This window comes from Mobula birostris, chromosome 1 (genome assembly GCF_030028105.1).
Source record: "Mobula birostris isolate sMobBir1 chromosome 1, sMobBir1.hap1, whole genome shotgun sequence".
Classification (NCBI taxonomy): domain Eukaryota; kingdom Metazoa; phylum Chordata; class Chondrichthyes; order Myliobatiformes; family Myliobatidae; genus Mobula; species Mobula birostris.
In genome coordinates this window covers 152,203,984-152,228,858 of record NC_092370.1, presented here as the reverse complement: position 1 = coordinate 152,228,858, position 24,875 = coordinate 152,203,984, and the positions used below count along the sequence as shown (strand labels likewise).

The 24,875-nt window shown below is 45.8% G+C and overlaps 1 protein-coding gene and 1 long non-coding RNA gene across 7 annotated transcripts in view; one reads left to right on the top strand and one right to left on the bottom strand.

Moving 5' to 3' along the window:
• Window positions 1-24,875, bottom strand: part of LOC140200620 (polypeptide N-acetylgalactosaminyltransferase 16-like) — a 329,730-nt gene that overhangs the window by 260,844 nt on the left and 44,011 nt on the right. The gene's annotated exons all lie outside the window — the stretch shown is intronic.
• The window catches only part of LOC140200650 (uncharacterized), a 76,310-nt gene that overhangs the window by 22,681 nt on the left and 28,754 nt on the right, over window positions 1-24,875 (top strand). The window lies entirely within an intron of this gene.

Genomic DNA, 24,875 nt, shown 5'->3' with positions numbered 1-24,875 from the left:
AAAGCAGACTCAGTGGGCCAACTGGCCTAATTCTGTCTCTGTCACTTCTGTTCTTATATAATGATCACTCTCCCTAGGGGTTCCTTGGTCTTAAACTCCCTAATCAAATCTGATACATTATGCAACATCCATTTCAAGACTGCCTCTTCCTTAGTGGTCTCAACCACAAGCTTCCTACAAGGCTCTACAAATTCACTTTCTTGGGATTATACACCAACCTGATTTTCCCATTGGACCTGCATACTAAAATCCATTGTAACAAAGCTCTTTTTATATGCCTTTTCTATCTCCCTTTGTAATTTGTACCCCACAGCCTGGCCACTGTTGGAGGCCTGTATACAACTCCCATCAGGGTCTTCTTATACTTGCAGTTTCTTAAATCTGTCCACAAGAATTCTATGGCTTCTGATCCCACGTCACTTCTTCCTTGGGATTTGATTTCAATGACACCCTCTGCCCATACTCTTGGATGTTAAGCTCCCAGCTGTGATCTTAACACAGCCATGACTCAGTGATGCCTACAACATCATACCTGCTAATTCTCTAACTGTGCTACAAGATCATTCGAATACAACTCCTTTGGCCTGTGGTCACCACCCTTCCTTTTCATTTTGTCTCCATGTTGCCAGAAGTTAAATTCTTATCCCTTTGCAAAATGTTTGTCTTACTCCTTTTCCTGGAGACTATAGTAATATCTCCTGTACTCGCCTTCCCTTTTATTTTATCCATGCTTTTCCAAGCTGTTGAACCCATCTGCCTACTATTGACACTAGCTTAAAGCCTATCCACAACTGTAGTTATGGGATTCACTAGGACACAGTTCTCAGCATGGTTAAGGTGGAGCCAATACTATCGGAACAACACTGGTGTCAATGTCTCTTGAATTCAGACCACTTGTCCCTCGTCAATCTTTGAGACATGCATTTAACTCTCTGATTTTATCAACCCTGTGCCAATTTGCATGTGGCTCAGGTAACAATCCAGAGATTATTAGAGTCATAGAAAAGTACAGCACAGAAACAGGCCCTTCGGCCTATCTAGTCCATGCTGAGCCATTTAAGCTGCCTATTCCCAGTAACCTGCACCAGGACCATAGCTCTCCACACCCTTGCCATCATGTACCTGTCCAAACTTATCTTAAACTTTGAAATCAAGCTCGCATGCACCACTTGTGCTGGCAGCTCGTTCCACACTCTCATGACCCTCTGAGTGAAGAAGTTTCCCTTCATGTTCTCCTTAAACTTTTCACATTTCACTTATGACTTCTAGTTGAACTCCCTCCCACCTGCTTGCATTTACCCTATTTGTACCCCTCATAATTTTGTATACCTCTATCTATCAAATCTTCTCTCAGTCTTCTATGTTCCAAGGAATAAAGTCCTAACCTATTCAATCTTTCCTGATAACTCAGGTCCTCCAGACACGGCAATATTCTTGTAAATTTTCTCTGTGTTCTTTCAACCTCATTTACATCTTTCCTGTAGGTAGGTGACCAAAACTACACACAATACTCCAAATTAGACCTCATCAACATCCTATACAACTTCAACATAACATCCCATTTCTTGTACTCAGCACTTTGATTTATGAAGGCCAATAAGCCAAAAGCTTTCTTTATGACCCTAACTACTTGTGACGCCACTTCCAATAAATTACGGACCTGTATTCCCAGATCCCTTTCTTCTACCACGCTCCTCAGTGCCCTACCGTTCACTGTGTAAAATCTACCCTGGTTGGTCCTACCAAAGTGCAACACCTCACACCTGTCTGCATTAAATTTCATCTGTCATTTTTCAGCCCATTTTACTAGCTGAACAAGATCCCACTGCAAGCCATGATAGCCTTCCTTACTGTCCACTTCACCCCTAATCTAGGTGTCATCTGCAAATCAAGTTAACCACATTATCATCCAGATCATTGATTATAGATGACAAGCAGCAATGGACCCAGCATCGATCCCTGCAGCACACCACTAGTCACAGGCCTCCAGTCAGAGAGGCAGCCCTCTACTGGCACTCTCTGGCCCCTCCCACATAGCCAATTTACTACCTCATTCTTTTTGGTTCTGTGTTTTGTTCTCTACTCACTAACTTTAATCGTCCTGCAACAAAGAACACTTTCCAATTGCTGGCTGCATCTGCATGTTAAATTTCAGTGAGTTAAATACAATGGGATCTTGGTGCCTCTGGACATCAATAACTGCCAATCTCTCAATGTTTAACTCCTGTTTTCTACCACAGTGGATGATCTAATTCCACATTCCATTTGCTTGCCCAAAGACTCACCTCCTGTAGCTCTATGAAACACTCACAACACGTTGGAGGAACTCAGCAGGTCGGGCAGCATCCGTGGAAACGATGAGTCGACGTTTCGGGCCAGAACCCTTCGTCAGGATTGAAGAGGGAAGAGGCAGAGGCCCTATAAAGAAGGTGGGGGGAGGGTGGGAAGGAGAAGGCTGGTAGGTTCCAGGTGAAAAACCAGTAAGGGGAAAGATAAAGGGGCTCCGCTGCTCCCGCCGGATTCTCCACATTACGCTCGCTGCCATGCGGAGATACCTACGGGCCCTGTCCTCTCTACCACCACTCCGGGCCTCACTCTCCACCGTCTGCCATGGACCTCTCCTACACTTCATTCTCCGCCGGATTCACACCTCCAACCACCGTTTCTTCTCCTTCCTCGCGTCCAAGAAGGACCACAAGCTCACCCGTCTGGAGCCCACGACGACGACTGGCTCCAGCCCGAACCCCGACTTCTCAGACCTTCGGCAGGCCAAAGACCCATCCGCCTCTGACTCTGACTCCGACTCGAACCACGGCCTCCCAGACATGGGGACCAGCCCCCGGCGGGCCATGGACTCACTCGCCTCCGACTCCGACCTCAGTTCTGGGGCCCTGCAGGCCACAGGCTCTGCCACCCCCAGCTCCAGATCCAGCTCAGACCGAGGTCCTGACCCTCTCCAGACCGGGACTGCTCTTACTGCTGCTGGTTCCTACCGCTCGTCTTATTCCTACACTACCCTCTATCCTCCCCGTGACTCCCAACCTTCCCCTACCCCCATCGCCCCCCATTCCTCTGATCCCTCATCATCCCCTAACCCCGCTCTCCCTGAATATCCCAACCCCATCTCCCTCCTGAGACCTCCCATTCTTCACCCTCCTCTGACCCCAGCCCCAACCCTTGCCGTGTCTTCACCATCCCCTCTGACCTTCCCCTCTCTGAGGCAGAACGTTCTGTCCGTAGCAAGGGCCTCACTTTTGTCCCCCTCCGTCCACACCTCAGTGAGTTCCGTGCCCGCCATGACGCTGAACTCTTCTTCCATCGCCCACGTCTCCGAGCCTACTTCTGTGGCAAGGATTCCCCTCCCCCTACTGATGACCCGTTCTCCCATCTTCAACCCTCTTCTTCCTCCTGGACACCCCGCCCAGGCCTTCTACCTGCACTCGATCTTTTTATCTCCAACTGTCGCCGAGACATCAACCATCTCAACTTCACCACCCCTCTCTCCTGTTCCAACCTCACTCCCTCTGAACGCACTGCCCCCTACTCTCTCCGCACTAATCCCAACCTCACCATCAAACCCGCTGACAAAGGTGGTGCCGTAGTAGTCTGGGAGACGGATCTCTACCTCACTGAGGCCAAACGGCAGCTCTCTGACACCTCCTCTTACTTACCCCTGGAACAGGACCCCACTAAAAAACATCAAACCATTGTTTCCCGTACCATCACCGCCCTTATCAGCTCCAGAGACCTTCCATCCTCAGCCGCTAAACTCATAATTCCCACACCCCGTACCGCTCGGTTTTACCTCCTCCCCAGGATCCGTAAGCCTGACTGTCCTGGTAGACCCATAGTTTCTGCCTGCTCCTGTCCCACCGAACTTGTATCTGCCTACTTGGACTCCATTTTGTCACCCATAGTTCAGTCCCTCCCCACCTACATCCGGGATACATCCCATGCCCTCCACCTCTTCAATAACTTCTAGTTCCCTGGTCCCGACCGCTTCATTTTCACTATGGATGTCCAATCCTTATACACCTCCATTCCCCATCAAGAAGACCTCAAAGCCCTCCGCTACTTTCTGGATAACAGACCTCACCAGTTCCCCACCACCACTACCCTCCTCCGGTTGGTGGAACTGGTTCTCACACTTAATAACTTCTCCTTTGGCTCTTCCCACTTCTTCAGACTAAGCTATGGGAACTTGCAAGGGCCCTAGCTACTTAAAGCTCTACGCTTCTTTTTGGATTCCAGACCTAATCAGTTCCCCTCTACCACCACTCTGCTCTGTCTAGCGGAATTAGTCCTTACTCTTAATAATTTCTCTTTTGGCTCCTCCCACTTCCTCCAAACTAAAGGTGTAGCTATGGGCACCCATATGGGTCCTAGCTATGCCTGCCTTTTTGTTGGCTTTGTGGAACAATCTATGTTCCGTGTCTATTCTGGTATCTGTCCCCCACTTTTCCTTCGCTACATTGATGACTGCATTGGCGCTGCTTCCTGCACACATGCAGAACTCGTTGACTTTATTAACTTTGCCTCCAACTTTCACCCTGCCCTCAAGTTTACCTGGTCCATTTCCAACACCTCCCTCCCCTTTCTAGATCTTTCTGTCTCTGTCTCTGGAGACAGCTTATCCACTGATGTCTACTATAAGCCTACTGACTCTCACAGCTATCTGGACTATTCCTCTTCTCACCCTGTCTCTTGCAAAAACGCCATCCCCTTCTCGCAATTCCTCCGTCTCCGCCGCATCTGCTCTCAGGATGAGGCTTTTCATTCTAGGACGAGGGAGATGTCTTCCTTTTTTAAAGAAAGGGGCTTCCCTTCCTCCACTATCAACTCTGCTCTTAAACGCATCTCCCCCATTTCACGTACATCTGCTCTCACTCCATCCTCTCGCCACCCCACTAGGAATAGGGTTCCCCTGGTCCTCACCTACCACCCCACCAGCCTCCGGGTCCAACATATTATTCTCCGTAACTTCCACCACCTCCAACGGGATCCCACCACTAAGCACATCTTTCCCTCCCCCCCTCTCTCTGCATTCCGCAGGGATCGCTCCCTACACAACTCCCTTGTCCATTCGTCCCCCCCATCCCTCCCCACTGATCTCCCTCCTGGCACTTATCCGTGTAAGCAGAACAAGTGCTACACATGCCCTTACACTTCTTCCCTTACCACCATTCAGGGCCCCAAACAGTCCTTCCAGGTGAGGCAACACTTCACCTGTGAGTCGACTGGGGTGATATACTACGTCCGGTGCTCCCGATGTGGCCTTTTATATATTGGCGAGACCCGACGCAGACTGGGAGACTGCTTTGCTGAACATCTACGCTCTGTCCGCCAGAGAAAGCAGGATCTCCCAGTGGCCACACATTTTAATTCCACATCCCATTCCCATTCTGACATGTCCATCCACGGCCTCCTCTACTGTAAAGATGAAGCCACACTCAGGTTGGAGGAACAACACCTTATATTCCGTCTGGGTAGCCTCCAACCTGATGGCATGAACATCGACTTCTCTAACTTCCGCTAAGGCCCCACCTCCCCCTCGTACCCCATCTGTTACTCATTTTTATGCACACATTCTTTCTCTCACTCCCCTTTTTCTCCCTCTGTCCCTCTGAATATACCTCTTGCCCATCCTCTGGGTCCCCCCCCTTGTCTTTCTTCCCGAACCTCCTGTCCCATGATCCTCTTGTATCCCCTTTTGCCTATCACCTGTCCAGCTCTTGGCTCTATCCCTCCCCCTCCTGTCTTCTCCTATCATTTTGGATCTCCCCCTCCCCCTCCAACTTTCAAATCCCTTACTCACTCTTCCTTCAGTTAGTCCTGACGAAGGGTCTCGGCCTGAAACGTCAACTGCACCTCTTCCTACAGATGCTGCCTGGCCTGCTGCATTCACCAGCAACTTTGATGTGTGTTCCTAGCTATGCCTGCCTCTTTGTTGGTTATGTGGAACAGTCTGTGCTCCAAACCTATTCTGGTACTGCTCCCCAACTTTTCCTTCGGTACACTGTTGACTGACTACATTGGTGCTGCTTCCTGCACCCATGCTGAGCTCATCAATTTCATCGACTTTACTTCGAATTTCCACCCAGCCCTCAAATTCACTTGGTCTATCTTGGACACTTCTCTCCCCTTTCTCGATCTCTCGGTCTCCATCTCTGGAGACAGACTGTCCACTGACATCTTCTACAAGCCCACTGACTCTTATAACTACCTCGACTATACCTCTTCGCACCCTGCCACATGCAAAAATGCTATTCCCTATTCCCAGTTCCTCCGTCTCCGCCGCATCTGCTCCCAGGATGAGGTTTTCCATTCCAGGACATCTCAAATGTCCTCTTTCTTTAAAGATCGTGGTTTCCCTTCTGCCGTCATCAATGATGCCCTCATCCACATCTCCTCCATTTCCCGCACTTCGGCTCTCACCCCATCCTCCCGCCACCACAACAGGGACAGAGTTCCCCTTGTCCTCACCTACCACCCCACCAGCCTCCAGATCCAGCACATTATCCTCCGCAACTTCCGCCACCTTCAACAGGATCCCACCACTAAACACATCTTTCCCTCTCGACCCCTCTCCACTTTCCACAGGGATCTTTCCCTCTGCGACTCCCTGATCCACACGTCCCTCCCCATGGATCTCCCACCCAGCACTTATCCCTGTAAGCACAAGTGCTACACCTGTCCCTACACCTCCTCTCTTGCCACCATTCAGGGCCCCAAACAGTCCTTCCAGGTGAGGCAACACTCCATTTGTGAGTCTGTTGGGGTCATCTATTGCATCCGGTACTCCCGGTGCAGCCTCCTCTACATCAGTGAGACCCGATGCAGATTGGGGGACTGCTTCATCGAGCACCTCTGCTCTGTCCGCCACAACAGACAGGATCTCCCCATAGCCAACCACTTCAACTCTGCTTCCCGTTCCTATTCAGATATGTCCATACATGGCCTCCTCTACTGCCATGATGAGGCTAAACTCAGGTTGGAGGAGCAACACCTCATATACTGTCTAGGTAGTCTCCAGCCCCTTGGTATGAACATAGAATTCTCCAACTTCCGGTAATTCCCTCCCCCTTCCTTCCTCTATCCCTATGTCACTCTGCCCCTCCCCCAGCTGCCTATCACCTCTCTCATGGTTCCGCCTCCTTCTACTACCCATTGTGTTTTCCCCTATTCCTTCTTCACCTTTCCTGCCTATCACCTCCTTGCTTCCCCTCCCCCAACCCTTTATCTTTCCCTTTACTGGTTTTTCACCTGGAACCTACCAGCCTTCTCCTTCCCACCCTCCCCCCACCTTCTTTATAGGGCCTCTGCCCCTTCCCTCTTCAGTCCTGACAAAAGGTTCCGGCCCAAAACATCGACTCATCATTTCCACGGATGCTGCCCGACCTGCTGAGTTCCTCCAGCGTGTTGTGAGTGTTGCTTTGACCCCAGCATCTGCAGAGTATTTTGTGTTTACGTAGCTCTATGAAACTCTTCTGTATCCTACTTACCACTTACCGCTCAGTAGGTACAGAAGCCTGAAGTTCCACATCACCAGGTTCAAGAACATCATTCGATTCTTAAACCATCTAATCACCACAGCTTAGTAACATTATGATCACTACCACTTTGCAGTAGAATGGGCCTCATTGTGTCCTTTCTTGTAAAAATTGTGTACTATACTAATGTTTTCCTTGCAAATGCAGCTCATCTGATGTCATGAGCCAGTGATGATGCTGCAAATCAGTTTTTCATTGCACCTGAACATACATGTATTTACATATAAGGCAATAAAATTAAACTATTGAATTTTATTTGTTTTTTGAAGAGTGCAACAGAAATACAAGCTAAAATCTGCAAAGACATGTTGTGCTTAATTAAAATCAAAGTGGCACCCTTGAGTTGCAACAGGCAATTTGCTGGAAGCAATCTAGGAAAAGCATTGAAATTGGAACATGTGTTTCTGGAAAACAAATCAGGTCTTACTCCTCATCCTGAGGTGTGTTACACTGCATGACAGAGCGTCTTAACATCCATCTCAAACTGCTTTAAAAATTACTGAGCAAATATTTTCCTTCTGTAATAATCTTGGCACGAAAGCCATCTCTGATTTCACTAAATGACTCACTGAGCTACTACTTCATCAGATGTGGAACTACTGTGGATGGAAAATGTATATCGATCAACTTTACCTTCAAGTACTTTCTCTCGCTCATAGAAACATAGAAAATAGGTGCAGGAGTAGGGCATTCGGCCCTTCGAGCCTGCACCGCCATTCAGTATGATCATGGCTGATCATCCAACTCAGAACCCTGTACCTGTCTTCTCTCCATACCCCCTGATCCCTTTAGCCTCAAGGGCCATATCCAACTCCCTCTTAAATATAGCCAATGAACTGGCCTCAACTGTTTCCTGTGGCAGAGAATTCCACAGATTCACCACTCTCTGTGTGAAGAAGTTTCTCCTCATCTTGGTCCTAAAAGGCTTCCCCTTTATCCTCAAACTGTGACCCCTTGTTCTGGACTTCCCCAACATCGGGAACAATCTTCCTGCATCTAGCCTGTCCAATCCCTTTAGGATTTTATATCTTTCAATAAGATCTCCCCTCAATCTTCGAAATTCCAACAAGTATAAGCCTAGCCAATCCAATCTTTCATCATATGAAATTCCTGCCATCCCAGGAATCAATCTGGTGAACCTTCTTTGTACTCCTTCTACGGCAAGAATGTCTTTCCTCAGATTAGGGGACCAAATTCTCACATTCCCTGTAGTATGTTTTCTCAGAACTCCCACCATTTGTTCCTTTGTTTATTCTTGCTCTTTTGTCATCTTTCTGGTTCATGTGCTCTGTTTTCATGAAAAATCTCAATGTGCACTCTGCCTCATTTCTCCTACTCACAGTTCTGTTCTCTCTCTAAAGTCCACTCTCTCCTTGTTCTCGGTGTTCTGTTCTCATCCCCTCATCCCCCTTCCTTCTGTTTCCAGTCTCACTTTCTTGCTCTCACTCCAAAGCGAAGTCCCTTGCATTGCCATTCTTTCTCTCTGACTTTCACCCTCTCTCCATTCCACTTCCTCTTGTTTCTGTTCTGTCACCCACTCTTTCTCTACTGTGATAACTCGCTCCAAATACTCCACTGTAGGGTTAACAGCAAGGTTAGAGTGAGTCATCACAGTTAAAAAATGGGGACTACATTTTTTTCTCTATCAGGCAGTCCTGTGCGTTCTGAAATGACTAATGGGGCCAGTATGGAAACTGCAGACTCAGGGAAGGAGGCATTAATGGGGTGGGGAGGTTGATACAGTTACTTCTGCTATTTTGCTAGGCTTCTGCTGAATGGACATTCTCTCATACTCCATCTCACTCTCTATGCCTTTCTAACCTGCTCTCCATACCTTCTTTGCTCTCATCTCTGACCCTTGTTTGCTGTCGCTAACCTACCCTTTCACCAACTCCATCTGTATTTCCCTCTTATTATTCTTGAATCCAGCTCTCACCCATGCTTCAAGTCTTCCCGGACCCACACCACTCTGATCTCCAGTTTCAGAACCATCTACCTTACCTTGTTCTACTGATTGGCCACACTGGAAATACATCTCCCTTACCACCAGAACACCCAATTCATACTGTAATGGACTCAAAGACGAAACAACAGAGATAATGTTACACAATGTATATAGAGCTGTGAAAGACCTGGAGAACTGATGCAGGGTCAGGAGACATTTGGTGTGAGAGCTCGAGAGTTAATCAGTGAGGTATAAATTCAAAACACTTCGAGTACATTGCAAAGTCAGCTAGTGGACCACTCACTGACATGGTTCTGTTGAAGAAGGTAGTTGTTACATTAGATCATTTTTTTCCATTACCTATGGTGGAGAATTCAGTGAAAGGGACAAACCCATCCAACTGTTGTTCAAAGGAAAAACAAAGTCTGAAGAAGGTGGAAAATGGAAACAAAAGCAGGATTCTGGCATCTTCCCCCTTCCTTTCCAGCCCTGAAGAAAGGTCTCAGTCCAAAACGTCAACTATTTATTCATTTCCATAGACGCTGAGGTCCTCCAGCATTGGGCGTGCTGCTTTGGATTTCCAGCATCTGCAGAATTGCTCCTGTTTCTGATAGAAAACAGAAGCTGCTAATTGGAATAGAGGCAGAGAGGCATGAGCCTCTGTCTGAACACTCAACATTACTGATCTACAGAGGGATCTTAGGGTCTGAAAGTTGTTACACAAATCAACAGGGTAGTAAAGAGGTTGTGTGTCACACTTGCCTTCATTAGTTGAGGCACTGAGTTCAAGAGCCAGCACGTTGCAATCTTTCAAAACTCCAGTTACCCCACTTCCGGACTTTGCGTTCAAATCTGGTCTCTCCATTACAGGAAGGATATGGAGGCTATGGAATGGTGGGTGGTGGTGATATGGACCATGTGTAGGCAGAAGGGATGAGGTGTGATCAGATTGATTAGTGCAGGCCTGAGGGCCATTCCTTGGATATGGAGGCTATGGAATGGTGGGTGGAGTGATATGGACCATGTATAGGCAGAAGGGATGAGGTGTGATCAGATTGATTAGTGCAGGCCTGAGGGCCATTCCTTGGATATGGAGGCTATGGAATGGTGGGTGGCAGTGATACGGACCATGTGTAGGCAGAAGGGATGAGGTGTGATCAGTTTGATTAGTGCAGGCCTGAGGGCTATTCCTTGGGCTACATTTTTCTATGTTCTATCCACCAGGTTCCCAGAACCCTTTGACTGCTTTCAACTAGAGAACTTGTTTCTTCCTGCCTTGACTCAACTTTTTGTGTCCTTATCAACCCCTTCCAGTGATGCCTCCTATGCCCTGCCCCACTTTGACATGCTGACATTCCAATCTCTCCAGCATTCCTTCTGCATCTCAAATCCACACCACGGTGGCCTGAGGGACCAACACTCTTTCCTTGAGCAGAGGTCCAAACAGTTCTGCTCCAACACCACCCAGTTACCTGACTCAACTCACCCTCACATTGAAGAGCTCTTCCCTGTACTCCATTCGTTACCTCCACATTAAAGGTGCAGTAAAGAGAATGAGTAATACCTGATTTGTTTTGGGATGCAGGTATTCAGCCCTAAGCAGGCTTTATTTCATTAACCATCATTGTTTCACATTCCACTACAGCCATCAATCTTTTCCTCTATTTATACCTCCTCAGACGGATTCCTGTCGCTTACTTCAATGGCACCATAAGAAATTCTGTCAACTGGACAACCCCAGTCTCCACTTTATCACGGACATTCATAGAATGACACAACACAGAAACAGGCCCTTTCTTCAACTGCTCCATGCCAGTCAAGATATCCATCTAAACCAGGGGTTCCCAACTTGGGCTCCACAGACGCCTCTGTTAATGGTAAGGGTCCATGATATAAGGAGGGTTGGGAACCCTTTCCGATCAATGTCCCTAACCAAGTTTTCTAATGTCACTAAGCTCAGTAGAAAAACAAATTGAGCAAAAGATGCAGAGAGTGCAGAGAGATATAGGTAGGTTAAGTGAGTGGGTAAAGGTCTGGCAGATGAAGTACAACGTTGGTAAATGGAAGGTCATCCACTTTGGAAAGAAAAATAGAAGATCAGATTATGATTTAAATGGTGAAAGCATGCTGTTGTGCAAAGGGAATTAGGAGTGTTTATGCGTAAATTGCAAAACTTTACAAATGCAACAGGTGATCAAGAAGGCAAATGAAATGTTGGCCTTCATTGCTAGAGGGATCGAATTTAAGAGCAGGGAGGTTATGCTGCAACTGTACAGGGTACTGGTGAGACCGTACCTGGGGTTCTGTGTGCAGTTCTGGTCTCCTGACCTGAGAGAGCGTGCTAATCGGCCATCACTCCCTAGCATACTCCTGGCTAATGTTCAGTCTCTGGACAATAAGCTGTGAGAACTGAGAGCCAGAATCTCCTACCAGTGGGAAACAAAGGAATGTAATATTTTGTGCTTCGTGGAGACCTGGCTGATGGATGAGATACCAGATCATGCCACAGAGCCCTCTGTGAGTTCTCCCTGTTCCGGGTGGACAGATCAAAGAACCCCTCTGGGAAGAGTAAAGGAGGTGGGGTGTGCTTCATGGTCAATAATGCCTGGTGCAATCCCCAGAACATGCACACCCTCAAGTCCTTTTGTTCCCCGGATCTGGAGTACCTGGTGCTGCTGTGTAGACCTCCCTGGCTGTCTAAGGAGTTCACGGCTGTTATTATCACAGCTGTGTATATTCTGCCACAGGCTGATACTGACCTGGCTCTCAAGGAATGGTACAGACTATCAGCACCCTGGATACTGCACACCCGGAGGCTGCCTTCATCATCACCGGTGACTTTAATAGAGTGTCGCTGACTAAAGTCTCTCTGAAGTTTTGCCAACACATCCAGGTGAGCACACAGGAGACAGCATACTCAACCACTGCTGCTCCCCCTCTGCAAAGCTTACAAAGCATTCCTTCGCCCACCATCTGGAAAATCAGATCACTCTTCCATCTTGCTGCTGCTGAGGTACAGGCAGAAGCTGAAACGAGAGGCAGCCATTGCTAAAATAATCCACTGTTGATCCGGCCAGTCGGCCTCCATGCTACAGCACTGCTTTGATGACGTCAACTGGAATGTCTTCCATGATGAGGATGTCTCTGGGTTCATGGAAGGGGTCATGAGTTTCATCTCGAACTTCATTGAGGATGTTGTCCCCTAGAAATCGGTCAGGGTCTTTCCAAATCAGAAACCCTGGATCAACAGTTCCCTGCGAGCAACACTTACTACGCGGCACAGAGCTTATGTTGCCAGTGACCAACAAGAGCTCAAGAAATATAGCTACAATCTGCACAAAGTCATCAACGCAGTGAAACAGCAATACAGAGACAAGAGTCAGACACAACTCTCCACCAACACATGCAGCTTATGGCGAAGTCTGCACACTATCGCAGACTTCAAAGCTAAACGCAGTGGAGTTTTCAACATCAATGCCTCTCTCCCAAATGAGCAAAAACTTGTTTACGATCGATTTGATGTCGCCAATACTGAACTTCTGAGGAGAGCCAATGATGCGACTGGCAGCTTGGTCATCTCTGAGGCTGAGGTATGAAGATGTTTCCAACGAGTGGACAGTCACAAGGCTGTGGGACCAGACAGCATCCCAGGGCGGGTACTCAGGATGTGCGCGGCACAACTGGCAGGTGTGTTTACAGACATTTTTTATCTGTCCCTCTCCCAGTTTAGAGTGCCCTCCTGCTTCAAAACAACCACCATTGTTCCTGTACCTAAAAAGACCAAGTAATAATAAATAATAATGAGGCAGCCTACAGAGAAGAAGTCATCACCCTGACACAATGATGTCAAGAAAACAACCTCTCCCTCAACGTCACAAAAACAAAGGAACTGGTTGTGGACTACAGGAGGAATGGAGACGGGCTAACCCCTATTGACATCAATGGATCTGGGGTTGAGAGGGTGAACAGCTTTAAGTTCCTCAGCATACACATCACCGAGGATCTCACGTGGTCTGTATGTACCAGCTGTGTGGTGAAAAAGGCACAACAGTGCCTCTTTCACCTCAGACAGTTGAGGAAGTTTGGTATGAGCTCCCAAATCCTAAAAACTTTCTACAGGGGCATAATTGAGAGCATCCTGCCTAGTATGGGAACTGTACCTCCCTTCATCGCAGGGCTCTGCAGAGAGTGGTACGGACAGCCCAGCGCATCTGTAGTTGTGAACTTCCCACTATTCAGGACATTCACAAAGACAGGTGTGTAAAAAAAGGCCCGATGGATCACTGGGGACCCGGGTCACCCCAACCACAAATTGTTCCAGCTGCTACCAACTGGGAAACAGTACTGCAGCATTAAAGCCAGGACCAACAGGCTCCGGCACAGCTTCTTCCACCAGACCATCAAACTACTTAATTCATGCTGACACAACTGTATTTCTATGTTAAACGCAAACACGAGGAAATCTGCAGATGCTGGAATTTCAAGCAACACATAAAAATTCTATGTGAAACGTAAACGCGAGGAAATCTGCAGATGCTGGAATTTCAAGCAACACGTAAAAATTCTATGTTAAACGCAAACACCAGGAAATCTGCAGATCCTGGAATTTCATGCAAAACATATAAAATTCTATGTGAAACGTAAACGCGAGGAAATCTGCAGATGCTGGAATCTCAAGCAACACGTAAAAATTCTATATTAAACGCAAACACCAGGAAATCTGCAGATGCTGGAATTTCATGCAAAACATATAAAATTTTATGTCTGTTGCTTGTATTTCTATGTTATATTGACTATTGTGTACATAATATTTATTATAAATTACTACGATTGCACATTGCACATTTAGACAGAGACGTAACGTAAAGATTTTTACTCCTCATGTATATGAAGGATGTAAGAAATAAAGTCAATTCAGTCGAGGAAAGATAGACCGGCTTTACAGGTGATGCAGAGGAGGTTCACCAGGTGGACTTGTGAAATGAAGGGGTTAACCTGAGGAGAGATTGAGTCACCTGGGACTATATTTGTTATAATTCAGAAGAATGAGACAGGTTCTCATAGAAACATGAAAATATTAAAAGGGTAGATAAGATAGAGGCAGGAAAGGTGTTTCCACTGGTAAATGAGAATAAGGGGAACAGCCTTGGTATTAAGCTGAGTAGATTTAGGGTGGAGATGAAGAGAAACTGCTCAGAGAAATCTGTGAAATTCTCTGCCCAGGGAAGTAGTGGAGTCTACTTCATCAAATATACAGAAGACACAGTTAGATAGATTTTTGCCTAACGGGTGAATTAAGGGTTATGGGGGAAAAGGCAGGTAGTTTACAGCCAGATCAGCTATGACCTTATTGAATGGCAAAGGAGGCTTGACGGTTTAGATGGTCTACTCCCGTGTCTACTCCTGATGTCAAAAGTACCTTTTTAATTTTGTTAACATACTGTACCTGCCTCAACCACTTCCTCTGGCAACTTGTACCAAATGTTGACCACCTTGTGGGTGAAAAGTTGCCATCAATTTCCTGCTACATCTCTCCTCTCCTACCTTAAACCTATGCCCTCTAGTTTCTGATTTGCCAACCCTCGGAAAAGTTTGTCTGCATTCACCCTATCTATCCTCCCATCAACTTTATTGACCTCTTTAAGATCACTCCTCATTTTCCTGCGCTCCAATGGGAAAGGTCCACTCTGCTAAATCTCTCTCCATAACAGTCCTTTAAGTTCTGGCAACCTCCTCTGTACTCCTTCCATCTTTATGGAATCTTTCCGACAGCAAGGTGACCAAAACTGAACATAAATTCTGTCAGCCCAATCAGCAGCAGGAGCAGGCCACTGTGACGAGGTTCCTCGCAGGTCAGTGACACTTGTTTAAAAGTGCAGCAGGGACAAGTGGAGCGGCCATTGTTGGAGTGGGCCAGTGGTGAGAGTGGGAGTGTCAGGCTTTGGCTCAAAGGAGACCTTGGCTTGAAAGAGGCGTTGGCTCTTGATAATCTTCTGTTAGGGTTCTTTTTTTTTCTCTCACTGTACCTAGTGTAGTAAATGGTTGTGTGTTCTTCATGCTAGATATTGGAGTCGAGGGAGACCCTGACTCTCCCGGGGAGCTACATCTGCGTGAAGTGCATCCACTGCAGCTCCCTGAAGACCGTGTTAGGGATCTGCAACAGCAGCTGGATGGCCTTCAGCTTGTACGAGAGAGTGAGGAGATAATCAATCAAAGTTACAGGGAGGTAGTCAACCCGAAGTTGCAGGAGGCGAGTAGTTGGGTGACTTTCAGGAGAAATGGAAATGTGAATAGGCAGTTAGCACAGAGCACCCCTGTGACCACTCCCCTCAATAGTAAGTATACAGTTTTGAATACTGTCATGAGGTATGACCTCCCAGGGCCAGTGCCATGGAGACTGGGTTACAGGCACTGAGCATGGGTCCATGATGCAGAAGGGAAAGAGGGAGAAGAGGGGAGTGGTAGTGATAGAGGACTCAATAGTCAGAGGAACAGACAGGAGATTCTGTGGATGTGAACAGGACACCTGGATGGTATGCTGCCTCCCAGGTGCCAGAGTCAGGGACGTCTCAGATCACATCCACAGCATTTTGGAGAGGGAGGGAGAGCAGTCAGATGTCTCGGTACATATTGGTACCAATGACATAGGAAGGAAAAGAAAGAGGTCCTGAAAAAAGAATTTAACTGGGTAGAAAGCTGAGAAACAGGACCTCTTCGTTGGTAATTTCTGGATTGCTGCCTGTGCCACACGCCAGTGAGGGTAGAAATAGGATGATTTGGCAGATTAATGAGTGGCTGAGAAGCTGGTGCAGGGGGCAGGGCTTCAGGTTCTTGGATCATTGGGATCCCTTCTGGGGAGGTATGACCTGTTCAAGAGTGATGGGTTGCACCTAAACCCAAGGGGGAACCACTATTCTCACAGGCATGTTTGTTAGAGCTGTTGGGGAGGGTTTAAGCTAATTTGGCGGGGGGAGGGGGGGAACCAGAGTGAAGGGACTCAGGATAGGACAGATGGTGAAAAAACAAAAATAGCATGCAGTCAGACTGTCGGTAAGAGCAGGAAGGTGATAGGACACAATTGCAGTCAGCTGGGCCAGTATCAGTGTATTAGGGATGCAGAATCAAAAAGGGTAGCAAATGCAGTACTCAAACCGTTATATCTCAATGCACAGAGTATAAGAAATTAGGTGGATGATCTTGTTGCACTTTTACTGATTGTGAGGTACGATGTTGTGGCCGTCACTGAATCATGGCTGGAGGATGGTTGTAGTTGGGAGCTGAATGTCCAAGGTTACACGTTGTATCAGAGGGATAGGAAGGTCGGCAGAAGGGGTGGCATGGCTCTGCTGGTAAAGAATGATACCTGGTTGTACTTCTACTCCCTGAGTATAGGCAGAGACTGAAGACTGCAGCACCAGCAGTGAGGACCAAGAAGGTATGGACAAGGGAAGCACAGGAGCGCCTACAGGACTGCTTTGAATAGGTAGACTGGATTGTATTCAGGGATTCATCTTTGAACCTGGCTGAGTATGCTGCAGCTGTTACCGACTTCATTAAAACCTGTGTGGATGAGTGTGTGCCCACAAAGACTTACTGTACATTCCCAAACCAAAAGCTGCGGATGAACCAGGAGATAGGTCATCTGCTGAAAGCTAGATCTGTGGCATTCAAGTCTGGCGACCCAGGCCTGCACCAGAAAACCAGTTATTACTTGCGGAGGGTTATTTCAAGGGCAAAGAGACAATTTCGAACGAGGTTGGAGGCAATATCAGATGCATGCAACTCTGGCAGGGACTGCAAGACATTACTTCCTACAAAGTGAAACCCAATAGTATAAACGGCAGCGATGCTTCACTACCAGATGAACTCAACACCTTCTTATGCCCGTTTTGAAAAGGAGAACACAACTACAGCTGTGAAGATCCCTGCTGCACCTGATGACCCTGTGATCTCTGTCTCAGAGGCCGATGTTAGGCTGTCTTTAAAGAGAGTGAGCCATCGCAAGGCAGAAGGTCCCGATGGAGTACCTGGTAAGGCTCTGAAAACCTGTGCCAACCAACTAGCGGGAGTATTCAAGGACATTTTCAACCTCTCATTGCTATGGACAGAAGTTCCCACTTGCTTCAAAAAGGCAACAATTATACCAGTGCCAAAGAAGAATAATGTGAGCTGCTTAATGTCTATTGCCCAGTAGCACTCACATCGACAGTGATGAAATGCTTTGAGAGGTTGGTCGTGACTAGATTGAACTCCTGCCTCAGCAAGGACCTGGACCCATTGCAATTTGCCCATCACCAGAATAGGTCAACGGCAGACGCAATCTCAATGGCTCTCCGCAGCTTTAGACCACCTGGACAACACAAGCACCTACGTCAGGATGCTGTTCATCGACTATAGCTCAGCATTTAATACCATCATTCCCACAATCCTGATTGAGAAATTGCAGAACCTGGGCCTCTGTACCTCCTTCTGCAATTGAATTCTTGACTTCCTAACTGGAAGACCACAACCTGTGCAGATTGGTGATAACATATTCCCCTCGCTGACGATCAACACTGGCGCACCTCAGGTGTGTGAGCTTAGCCCACTGCTCTACTCTCTATATGTACATGACAGTGTGGCTCAAAAACCATCTATAAATTTGCTGACAATACAACCATTGTTGGTAGAATTTCAGGTGGTGACGAGACAGTGTACAGGAGTGAGATATGCCAACTAGTGGAGTGGTGCCGCAGCAACAACCTGGCACTCAACATCAGTAAGACAAGAAAGCTGATTATGGACTTCAGGAAGGGTAAGATGAAGAAACACATACCAACCCTCATAGAGGGATCAGAAGTGGAGAGAGAGAGCAGCTTCAAGTTCCTGGGTGTCAAGATCTCTTAAGATCTAACCTGGTCCCGACATATCGATGTAGTCATAAAGGAGGCTAGACAGTGACTGTGCTTCATTAGGAGTTTGAAGAGATTTGGCATGTCAACAAATACACTCAAAAACTTCTATAGATGTACCGTGGAGAGCATTCTGACAGGCTGCATCACTGTCTGGAATGGGGGGGGGGGACACGGGGGCTACTGCACAGGACCGAAAGAAGCTGCAGAGGGTTGTAAGCACTTTTTTAATATACAGTATTTCTGTCTTTTGCACTTTTTAAAATCTATTCAATATACGTATACTGTAATTGATTTACTTATATAATTATTATTATCTTTATTTCATTTATTATTATTTTTTCTATATTATGTATTGCATTGAACTGCTGCTGAAAAGTTAACAAGTTTCATGTCACATGCCAGTGATAATAAACCTGATTCTGATTCTGAAATCAGTAGAAAGATGCGATATAGGATCAGAAGATGTTGAGTCCTTGTGGGTTGAGTTAATAAACTGCAAGGTAAAAGGACCCTGATGCAGTTATATACAGGCCTTCCAACAGTAGCTGGGATGTGGACCACAGATTATAACAGGAAATAGAAACAGCGAGTCAAAAGGGCAAGGAAGACAGTCATGGGAAATTTTAACATGCAGGTCAATTGAGAAAATCAGGTTGGTAATGGATCCCAAGAGAGTGAGTTTCTTGAATCAGAATAAGGTTTATTATCGCCGGCGTGTGACTTGAAATTTGTTAACTTAGCAGCAGCAGAAAAAAATAATAAAATAATAATAATCAATAAATCAATCAATTACAGTATTCGTATATTGAATAGATTAAAACTACGCAAAAACAGAAATAATATATATTTTAAAAGTGAGGTAGTGTTCAAGGGTTCAATGTCCGTTTAGGAATCGGATGGCAGAGGGGAAGAAGCTGTTCCTGAATCACTGAGTGTGCGCATTTAGGCTTCTGTACCTCCTACCTGAAAAGGGCATGCCCTGGGTGCTGACATCCTTAGTAATGGACGCTGCCTTTCTGAGATACTGTTCGTTGAAGATGCCCTGAGAACTTTGTAGGCTAGTACCCAAGATGGAGCCGACTAAATTTACGACCCTCTGCAGCTTCTTTTGGTCCTGTGCAGTAGCCGCACAGGATGTAGCTATCTTGAATGCCTACGAGATGGCTTTTCAGAGTAGTTTGTCATTGAGCCTACTAGAGGATCAACTATACTGGATTGGGTGTTATGTAATGAACCAGAGGTGATTAGGAAGCGTAAGGTAAAAAAACCCTTAGGAAGCGCTGATCACAATATGATTGAGTTCAACTGGAAAGTTGATAGGGAGAAAGTAAAGTCTGATGTAGCAGTATTTCAGTGGAGTAAAGGAAATTACAGTGGTATAAGACAGAAGTTGGCCAAAGTAAATTGGAAGGAGATGCTGTCAGCAGAATATCAATGGCACGAGTTACTGAGGAAAATGAGGAAGGTGCAGAACAGATGTATTTCAAAAATAAAGGAACACTCAAATGGCAAAATAGCACAACTGTGGACGACAAGGGAAGTCAAAGCTACTGAAAAAAACAAAAGAGAGGGCATACAACAAAGCAAAAATTAGTGGGAAAACAGAGGACTGGGAAGCTTTTGAAACCCTACAGAAAGCAACTAAAAGAATTCTTAGGAGAGAAAATATTAAACATCAAAGTGGATAGTAAAAGCTTTTTCAAGTATGTAAAAAATAAGAAAGATGAGAGTGGATATAGGACCGCTAGAAAATGAGGCCAGAGAAAGAATAACAGAGGACAACTGAATGAGTATTTTGCACCAGTCTTCACTGTGGAAGACACTAGCAGTGTGTCAGATGTTGAAGGGTGTGAGGGAAGAGAAGTGAGTGCAGTTGCTGTTTCAAGGGAAAAGGTGCTCAAAAAGCTGAAAGACCTAAAGGTACATACATCAACTAGTCCAGATGAACTGCACCCTAGGGTTCTGAAAGAGGTAGCATTAGAGATTGTGGTAGCATTAGAAATGATCTTTCAAAAATCATTGGACTCTGGCATGGTGCCAGAGGACTGGAAAATTGCAAATGTCATTCCACTCTTTAAGAAAGGAGGAAGGCAGCAGAAAAGAAATTATAGACCAGGTAGTCTGACCTCTGTGGCTGGGAAGATATTGGAGTCAATTGTTAAGGATGAGGTTATGGAGTACTTGGTGACACAGCACAAAATAGGATAAAGTCAGCATGGTTTCCCAAGGGGAAAATCTTACCCGACAAACCTGTTCAAATTCTTTGAGGAGATTACAAGTAAAATCGATAAAGGGGATGCAGTGGGTGTTGTACCTTTGGACTGTCAGAAGGCATTTGACAAGGCGCCACATATGAAGCTGCTTACCAAGTTAAGAGCCCATGGTATTATAGGAAAGTTACTCGCATGGTTAGAGCATTGGCTGATTGGTAGGAGGGAGCAAGTAGGAATAAAAGGATCCTTTTCTGGTCGGCTGCTGTGACTAGTGGTGTTCCGCAGGGGTCGGTGTTGGGACCACTTCTTTTTATGCTGTATATCAATGATTTAGATGATGGAATACATGGCTTTGTTGCCAAGTTTGCAGATGATATGAAGATCGGTGGAGGGGCAGGTAGTGTTGAGGAAACAGGAAGGCTGCAGAAGGACTTAGGTAGATTAGGAGAATGGGCAAGGAAGTAGCAAATGAAATACAATGTTGGAAAATGCATGGTCATGCACTTTAGTAGTAACCATATATAACCATATAACAATTACAGCATGGAAACAGGCCATCTCGGCACTTCTAGTCTGTGCCGATCTCTTACTCTCACCTAGTCCCACCGACCTGCACTCAGCCCATAACCCTCCATTCCTTGCCTGTCCATATAGCTGTCCAATTTAACTTTAAATGACAACATAGAACCTGCCTCAACCACTTCTGCTGGAAGCTCGTTCCACACAGCTACCACTCTCTGAGTAAAGAAGTTACCCCTAAACTTTTGCCCTTTAACTCTCAACTCATGTCCTCGACATGTAGAAATAAATGTGCAGACTATTTTCTAAATGGGGAGAAAATCTAAAAACCTGAGATGCAAAGGGACTTGGAAGTTCTTGTGCAGAACACCCTAAAGGTTAACTTGCAGGTAGGTTGGTGGTGAGGAAGGCAAATGCAATGTTGGCATTTATTTCAAGAGGTCTAGAATACAAGAGCAGGGATGTGATTCTGAGGCTTGGAAAGACACTGATGAGGCCTCACCTTGAGTATTGTGAACAGTTTTGGGCTCCTCATATAGGAAAAGATCTGCTGGCATTGGAGAGGGTTCAGAGGAGGTTCACAAGGATGATTTTGAGAATAAAAGGGTTATCACACAAGGAATGTTTAATAGCTCTGGGTCTGTACTCGCTGGAATTTAAAAGGATGAAGGGGCATCTCATTGAAACCTTTCGAATGTTGAAAGGCCTAGACAGAGTAGATGTGGAAAGGATGTTTCCCATGGTGAGGGAGTCTAGGACAAGTGGGTACAGCCTCAGGATAGAGGGGTGTCCATTTAAAACAGAGATGTGGAGAAATTTCTTTAGCAAGAGGGTGGTGGATTTGTGGGATTTATTATCATGGGCAGCTGTGAAGGCCAGATTGTTGGATGTATTTAAGGCAGAGATTGATAGGTTCTCGATTGGACACAGCATCAAAGGTTACAGGGAGAAGGCTGGGGATTGGGGTTGAGGATGGGGTAAAAGGATCATCCATGATTGAATGGCGGAGCAGACTCGATGGGCCAAATGGCCTAATTCTGCTCCTATGTCTTGTGGTCTAACAATGCTGATGCAGTCTCACCAACATCTTGTACAACCGTAACCTAACATTCAAACTTCTGAACTCAGTGTCCGAAGTGATGAAGGCCAATGTTCCCCATTCTCTCCACCTACGCTCTACAATAGGGGTCGCCAACCCGTCAACCCGCCAGTCGATCTTTGAGACATTCCCAGTAGATCCCGAAGAAAAATCAAAAATAAATACACAAGTACTGTTGTAATGTGAGCACTATAAAAGTAAGTAATACTAATTAGGATAATGGTAATATAGCAATATTTTCACTAAAACGCTGTTTGTAAAGAGAGATTGTTTCCGGGTTGCGGGGGTTTAGTTCCGTTCTTTCTGCCCAGTGCGCATGTGTGTAGTTCCCCCGCCATGCACTGCATTTTCAGCGTAGCCTGTGCTGCATCAAAGTGACCAATCAGATTAGTTAAGAGTACAGACTGTCGCAAACATCAATATACGGCAGTGTCCCCAACCTCCGGGCCGTGAAGCATGCAGGGGTGCAGCAGTAGTCAGGATATACACAGCACATCTTTAAGAAAAAAAGCCGAAATAAACAAGATAATTAATTAGGTGCCACCCAGCACGTAAATGTCGGCCCAGATCAGAGGCAACGCAATCCGCACTCGCTCGTGATACCCTGATAGCATAGCGGAGGCTCCATGAAAGAAGGCAAAAACATACGAATTCCATCTAGAATGGGAAGAGGAATTTCTATTTACCTTGGTGAAAGACAAGTGTGTTTGTATGTTGTGCCACCAAACACAAGCACTGACTAAAAGAGGGAATCTGGAGTGGCACCGCAACACCAACCACCAGAAACTTAAAGACACCTACCCCCGCAAAGAGCACAATTTGTGCCAGGAAAGTTGAGCTGAAATCTGGGCTGAAGGCCCAGCAATCGTTTTCCACAAAACATGCTGCTCAAAATAAGGCTGCTATTGAAGCATCATTTCGTGTAAGTCACCTTTTGGCTGAACACAAGAAGCCTTTTACAGATGGCAATTTATTCAAGGAAGCAATGGTCATTACCGCAGAGATTGTTTTTAATGACTTTAAAAACAAAAACGACATCACAACCGCAATACATAATATACCGCTTGGCCCTGCATCAGTGACAAGGAGGGTAGAGTCACCGTCAGAGGACGTGAATATTTTTCGCTACAGTTCGATGAATTCCTGGATGTAATGCAAACAGCTCAGCTTGTTGTATTTGTCGGAATGGCTTTCCAGGATTTTACAACAAAGGAGGACTTCCTCACTCTTTTGCAATTAAAGGAAAGAACGAGAGGTGAGGATATTTACAATGAGTTTAAAAAAATATGTCTGTGAAAATGACCTCCTCGTTCATAAACTGGTGGCAATTACTACTGATGGGGCCGAGCAATACGCAGTGTGCGCGTTGGTTCTATACCACTAAAAGTCAGTGCCTACTTCCGGTCAGCTTATCCAAATGAAATTGCATTTTCACAGATGAAAATTATTAAATCTAAGTACAGGAGCTGACTTACTGACAGACACCTCACTAGGGTTGCCAACTTTCTCACTCCCAAATAAGGGACAAAAGTAGCAGTCAAATCCCGGGACATTTGTATTTACCCCAATAAAGACTACCATGGCCGTGACCCCTTGCGCGGGCACCTGTGTGCGCATGCGTGGTGTGCCGTTTTTTTCACCCCACGAATCGGTTTTGGCTTAATCTTCATTATTTCTACTTTATATAGGCTGTGTATTTATCATATCATTCCTGCTTTTACTATATGTTAGTGTTATTTTAGGTTTTATGTGTTATTTGGTATGATTTGGTAGTTATTTTTTTGGGTCTGGGAACGCTCAAAATTTTTTTCCATATAAATTAATGGTAATTGCTTCTTTGGCGTAAAGCATTTCGGCACGAAAGGTTTCATAGGAACGCTCTACCTTAGCGGGGGGAATACATCACACCTCACAGACTGTCTCAGACTGGCTGTCTGTAGTTATGAGCCAAATTTCAGGGAACTAGCAGAAAGTATTCAGCCCCAGTCACCACACTGAGTGCAACAGTCAATTTTTATTCATTTATTTTTCATGTTGAAATAAAAATAAATAATGAAACTCAGAATTAAAGGTGTGAAGTATTGTAGTATTCTTAAAGAAAGACAGTTATGGCCTGTTTGATATGCTAGTTACAGTGTTTTCTTGTTTGAATTAATTTGAAAGTTTGACAGAAGTATTTTATGTAATTCAAATACAATTCGCCCAAATAAAAGGCCTCAGATTGGAAGTACAATCTGAGCTGTTTTTTCTCTAAACGATTTAGTAGGTAGATCTTGCCTTTCACTGAGATCGCGGTAGGGGATCTTGGGCTTAAAAAGGTTGGTAACCACTACTCTACAACTTAAAACACAGTTGCTTTCACTTTAAAAAGTGTTTAGTATATTTTGTATTTACCATGGAGAAGGACATGGAAGCCAGTGAGTTCAGGTCAGAAAACAGTGATATCCTGAAACGTGTTAACATCACGAAGGAGAAGCTTTCAACAGTCTTTAAGTGCATGAAGATAGATTGACGAGGTGTGTCCCAGCAGGTGTGGGAAGCAAGGGAGGAGATTTCTGGAACACAGGGCTGCTGGATAGGACTGTTTCCCTGGAGCAAGAAACTAAAGAGCTGTAGGCACACGTTATAGAAACCAGCCTCCTGACAATAGACTCT